Genomic DNA, 6,766 nt, shown 5'->3' on the forward strand with positions numbered 1-6,766 from the left:
CACGATAATGAACAGCACTGCCCCGAGCACGTGAGCATGAGGGTGGACTGGCTAGGTTGGAGTTTAGGCACTGCACTTTAGGGGTCTCATTTCCTCCTCAGGTATCACCATCCCCATACTACAGTTGAAGAAATGGGCTCAGAGAGGTTAAGTGGCTCACCCAAGGTCACAAGGTCACAGCTATCGAACCCTGCTCTGCCAAGCTGAGCCCCTGCTCCCACTATGCCCTGGGCTCTGGACTCTCCGGGGCTCATCCCAGCCTAGAGTCCCACCGCCGTGGTCCCGCTGAGAATCTGCCTGAGGGCATGTCAGTTAAGCCTCGGTAGCCACTATGGCTAGCTGGTGCCTCCTTTGTGCATCTACAGAAATCACGAGCATCACCCACACTGAGCCTGGGGCATCTGCCTGTCCCTGAGCTCCCCTGCCAGCCAGACTGAGTGAGCCTCCCTCAAGGGCAGGGACTGGGAACTGTTGAAATGATGACTGACATTGGCTGAGCACCAAGTGTGTCCCAGGCACTGTGCTGACCGTCACAGCAGCCCCAAAGGGAGGCATGTAGCCTGTTTTGAGATGAAGAAATTGAAGTTCAGAGAAGAGTGGGTTGGAGGCTGGCTGGCTGGCTGGATGAGGACATGGATAAACCAGGCTATGAAGCAGGCAGGGCTCTGGACCGGTTGCAGAATCCTTGGGCTGGATGGTCTATGACCTGTGGTCCTTTCAGGCCAGCAGCCAGTCTTTATTCCATGAACATGGTCCCTTCTAGAAATGCTCAAATGCAAGGCAGACTCTGAAAAGCCCAGGTCCCTCTGGGAAGGTCTGGAGGGTACAGGCTCATGCTAGAGTGATAATAATACTTACAGGTCTTGAGCACCTCCTATGAACTAGTGAAAGGCTTTCCACAGGAAATCCTAAGCCTCCACAGGATCTCATTTCACCCTCCCCAGGGCTTGTGTCTCATCTCCAGTCCCCTCCCCCTTTAGAGGGGTCCCCACCTCCTTGGAGGGATTTTTCTTGCTCTATTAGGAATGCAGCTCAGGGGAAAGAACAGTGTCTGGGTTAGAATCCTGCCTCTGCCCACCCTTGTTTCAGGACCCGGGGCAAAGCTCTTCATCTCTCTGAGCCTTAGTTTCCTTTTCTGTAAAATGGGAATGCTCCCAGGGAAATGCAAATCAAAATCATAAAGAAATACTACTTTGTACACACTGAGATGGCAAGAATCAAAAAGACAGAGAATAACAAGTGTTGGCAACGATGTGGAGAAATTGGAACCCTCATACACTGCTGGTAGGATTATAAAATGATGCAGCCTCTTGGGAAAACAGTCTGGCAGTTTCTCAGAATGTTAAACATAGAGTTACCATATGACCCAGCAATTCCACTCCTAGGTATATACCCAAGAGAACTGAAAACATATGTCCACACAAAAACTTGTACATGAATACTCACTCATAGCAGTGTTATTCATAAATAACAGCCCCAAAGTGGAAACAACCCAAATATTCATCAACTGATGAGTGGATGAATAAAATGTGTGTCCAGACAATGGAATATTATTTGGCAATAAAAAAAATGAAGTACTGATAACATGCTATACTGTGGATTATTCTAAGGGATAATCAAAACGCTATTCTAAGTGAAAGAAGCCAGATGCAAAAGGTTATGTATTGCAGGATTCCATTTATATGAAATGTCTAGAAGAGAAAAAAATCTATAGAAACAGAAAGCTCAGGATTTCCCTGGTGGCACAGTGGTTAAGAATCTGCCTGCCAATGCAGGGGACACGGGTTCGAGCCCTGGTCCGGGAAGATCCCACATGCCACAGAGCAACTAAGCCTGTGCGCCACAACTACTGAGCCCGTGTGCCACAACTACTGAAGCCTGCATGCCTAGAGCCTGTGCTCCGCAACAAGGGAAGCCACCGCAATGAGAAGACCGTGCACCACAACGAAGGGTAGCAGCTAAAAATAAATAAAAAATTTAAAAAAGACCCCTCCTCCTTTAAAAAAAAAGAAAGCAGACTAGTGGTTGCCAGGGCTGGGGGAAAGGAAAATGGGGAGTGACTACTAGCGGGTATGTGGTTCTTTTTGGGGTGATGGAAATGTTCTAAAATTGATCGGGGATGTTCTAAAATTGATTTATACAACCTGTAAATAAACAAAAAACCAATGAAATGTTAATATAGTACATTTTACATGGGTGAATTGAATGGGATGTGAATCATATCTCAGTAAAGCTGTTGAGGGAAATGGGACCCTCTTAACGACAGCCCAGTGCCCACGTGCCCACAGCAGGCACATGGGAGGCACTTGGAAAATTCTGGCCGCTATTAATATTGCTGTGATTTTTATGTGGAAGCCAAAGCCAAGGTGTGCTGACCTCAGAGCAGAGCTGGAGGTGGCAGCCTGGGGGGTGGGGCCAGGGGGCAGCAGAGAAACAGGAGACCTGGGAGAGGGAAGTTCTTAAAGGGGGTCCCCAGGCCCTGCCCTGAAAGCTCAGAAAACCCCCCTCACACCCCCAGGTTAGTTGTCCCCCAGTATAAGAATAACCCAGGGGAGGTGTTTTTCTAAATTCAGATGTGCAGGCCTCCTCTTGGCCTTCATACCCACACGCAACCACATCTACAGCTAGTGCCCCTGGCAGTTCTCATGCTTCTGAGTGACTCCAGCCCCCCAGCTCCCTTGGTCTTCAAGGCCCCGAATTCTGACCCAAACCCTACCCACGCTGCCTGCCCAGCTGCCCTCAGGTGTGGACCCTCACAGGGCTCCCCTTTCAACTCTACCCCAGAACCTCCCCTTCCATCCCCTGCTGGGTGAGAATGGGGGAAACTGACAGCAAGGATCAGGCCTCTGCCCCCTCATTCTTTTTTCATTAATATTTATTTATTTATTTGGCTGCACTGGGTCTCACGCGGGATCTTCGTTGTGACATGTGGGATCTTTAGTTGCGGCATGTGGGATCTAGTTCCCTGACCAGGGATTGAACTCAGGGCCGCTGCACTGGGAGCATGGAGTCTTAACCACTGGACCACCAGGGAAGTCCCATCTGCCCCACCCCCTATTCTTGATCCTTCATCCTAGGATTCAGAATGTGAGGCAGGGACGCCCCATTTCAGAAGGTGAGAGAGGGTCAAGTAAGTTTCAACCCAGGGGCTGGACCCTCCCAGCACAGGGCAGGACTGACTGTGCTCCGAGCCGCTAGTAAGCACTAGCTTATGATTAGCTAACCAGAAGGGCAGGGACCGTGCAGAATCATCCCAGCAGTTCAGTAAGAAGCCAGCTTGGGGCAGGGGATAACGGAGGCCTGGTCCAGGGAAAGGGGGAAGGAACTCAGGAGCCCCATCAGGATCCCTGGAAATGGGTGAGGCCCGCTGCCCTCTTGGGCCCCACACATCACCTAATCCGGGGGCCATCTGAGTCATGGCAGCTTGTGAGCAGCTCAGGTTTGGGACTCTATCCCCAAAGATTCTGACCCAGTAATTCTAAAGTGGAGCCCAGGAATCTACATGTCCAACTGGATTCTGATGGAGGTGGCCAGTGCAGTATAGTTGGAGAAATATTGTACTATATGATTCTTTAAAGAAAAAGACACAGATAACTTAAAAAAAATACTTTTTTATAAAAGTGGGTGTTTGTTTCACTTAACCACATGCCACATATAGACCTATCTCATTTTTGCTGCTAACTGGAGAGCATTTCAGCAGAGGATGCGCCACAATTACCCTCCCCACTTGCCTCCTGATGGACACCTAAGTTATTTCTAATGATTTGCTATTACAGGTAATGATTATCTGAGTATGGCTCTATGAACAGCGTGGCACTCTTGGGGTATTTCAGAGTGTGTGGGAAATCCTTAAACATGGAATTGCTAGCACCAGATATTCTATCAAATTGCTCTCCTCAAGCAACCTTGACTATCATCTTAAAAAAAATTTTTTTTCAAATAAGTTAATGTTAAAAGTTCAAGAGTATTTATAGAGAATTACATTCTGTTCCCACCCATCCACCATTTCCCAGTTCTTCCAGGAGGCAATTACCATTAGGAAGTTCTTAACTCTCCTTCCCGTTATAGTGTGTGTGTGTGTGTGTGTGTGTGTGTGTGTGTGTGTGTGTGTGTGTGTGTTTGTATGTGTTTAAATACCCAGATGATAGTGTGATATACACAGTTCTGCATCTTGCTTTTTCCACCTAACAATCTACCTTGGCGATGGTTCCACATGTTTATTGGCTGTAGAATAGCCCGTTATATGGATGAGCCATGATTTATGTAGCCAGTCCCCTAGTGATGAACACTGAGGTTGTTTTCAATCTTGTGCTATCATAAACAATGTTTATTGTGAATTTCCTAGAGTATAAATCTGCGCGTACATGTGCAAATATGTCTGTAGGATAGTTATTTAGAAGTTAGAATTGCTGAGTCAAAGAGTTTGTGCATTTTTAATTTTGGTAAATATTGCGAAATTGATCTCCACAGAAGTTGGACCAACTTACACTCCTGCAAGCTGTGTTTATGAGAGAGCAATCTGTTTCCTGATTCCCCCACTCTCATGTTTTGATCCTGGTCAAACTGTTGGCTAAAATGGGATCTCATGGTGGTTTCAATTTGCACTTTTCTTATGAGTGAAACTGAGCATCGTTTTGCTTATTTAAGAACTGTTTGGGGACTTCCCTGGTGGCACAGTGGTCGAGCATCCGTCTGCCAATGCAGGGGACACGGGTTTGAACTCTGATCTGGGAAGATCCCACATGCCACGGAGCAACTAAGCCCGTGCACCACAACTACTGAGCCTGTGCTCTAGAGCCTGCGAGCCACAACTACTGAAGCCTGCACACCACAACTACTGAAGCCCGTGTGCCTAGAGCCCGAGCTCCACAACAAGAGAAGCCACCACAGTGAGAAGCCCGTGCACTGCAAAATGAAGAGTAGCCCCCGCTCGCTGCAACTAGAGAAAGCCCACATGCAGCAACAAAGACCCAACGCAGCCTAAATAAATAAACAAAACAAAACAAGAAAAAGAACTATTTGTACTCCCTTTTCTGTGAACTGACAGCTCATAATCTTTGCCCATTTTTCTATGGGTTTGTTGGTTGTCAATCTTATTGATTTGTAGGAGCTCTTTGTGAGATGAATTGAAATATTTTTCTCAGTCTTTTGTTTGTCATTTGGCTTTGTTTTTGGTGTTTATTTTTTTCTCCCAGGTAAATTTTTAAAAATTGTTAAGTACTTTATATCTATTAATCTCTTATTTTATCATTTCCGTATTATGTTTCATTTCTATAAATGTAAATTTTACTCTTCAGGGATTTAAGTTGCTTCAAAGTATGAGATAAGGTTCCCATTTTATTTTTTTCTAGATAGCTATTGCTTATCTCATCACTATTTTTCCTCCACTGATTTGAAATGTCATCATTATCATATTGCAAACTCCCACATATATATGGACCACTTCTCAACTTTCTTTTCTACCCCCCCTCCCCAATTCATGGGTCAGTACTATACTGTTTCAATCATTATGGCTTTATAACATATTTTAGCATATTCTAAGGCTGTTTTCTACTTCCCTTTCTGTTTAATTTTTGTTTCTAGAACTTGCCTGGATTCTTCTTTGCTTTTCCATGTGAACTTTAGAATCAACTTCTCTAGTTAAAAAGAATTTGATTGTTATTGTAGTTGGGATCAGTAAAACTCATAAATTAACATAGCCAGAACTTGCATTTCATGACAATGCCTTCCTATCATATCTCAACACTCCCCTCCCTGGTAATGCCCTCTCATTTTGTCTGAGACTTATTTTGTGTGCTTCTAAAAAGAGTACTTAAAAAATAACGGATTTTTGAATGAACAGAAGGATTATATATGGACTGATATGTGTAATACATGTGAAATACAAAAGATGTTAACTGGAGAATCTAGGTGGTGGGTATATGGGTGTTCTCTGTATAATTATTTAAACTTTTATGTATTTTTAAAATTTTAATAATAAGATGTTGAGGGAGAAGAGAGCATTTAGATGTTTCCTTCCTATAGACTTTGCATTTAAAAAAATTAATTCCAAAACACTTGTGTTGCTGCTATTGTGATGTAATCTTTTCTTCTGTATGTCTTCTAACTAGATGCAGCTGGCATAAACATGAGTGCTATCAGTTTCTGTATTTTAACTTTTGTATCCAGCCACCTTATTGAATTTTTATTGCTTATAATAGTTTTTCATCTGATTACTTATCTCCCCAAGTAAGATTATCTTTCTCATTTCTTTCCGGTCTATATAAGCTTTATTTTTTTTTCTCTTGTCTAACAGCATCGGCCAGTGCCTCCAAGATAATGTTAAATTACGGAACTCATAGAGGACATCTTTGCATTGCTTTTTAGCTTTAATGTGAATGCTTCTCATGTTTCCAATGCTGCCTTTTGAATATACATCGAGTCTCCTGTGAATGATTTAGGAGACTCAAGTCTTATTGATGAGACACCCAAACACTTCAATGATTGGAATGCCCATTTCAAGTTGGCACCATCCAAGCCAGGTTCCAGGAATATGCCCACCCCACTCCTTAAAAAAAAAAAGGGAAAAAATGACTGGACCATCAGGTACAGCTCTGCAAACCAACAGGTATGGCATTTAGAGAATGGACTTTGGGGTCTGATAGACATGGGTTCAAATCTCAGCTCTGCCATTTCTGAGTTATGTGGTGTGAGGGCCACCTCCCCTCCCTGAACCTCAAGTGTCTTTGGGGAATTGAAGGGGACACTGTGAACTCAGCATCTAGCA

This window comes from Phocoena phocoena, chromosome 15 (genome assembly GCF_963924675.1).
Source record: "Phocoena phocoena chromosome 15, mPhoPho1.1, whole genome shotgun sequence".
NCBI classification, from domain to species: Eukaryota; Metazoa; Chordata; class Mammalia; order Artiodactyla; family Phocoenidae; genus Phocoena; species Phocoena phocoena.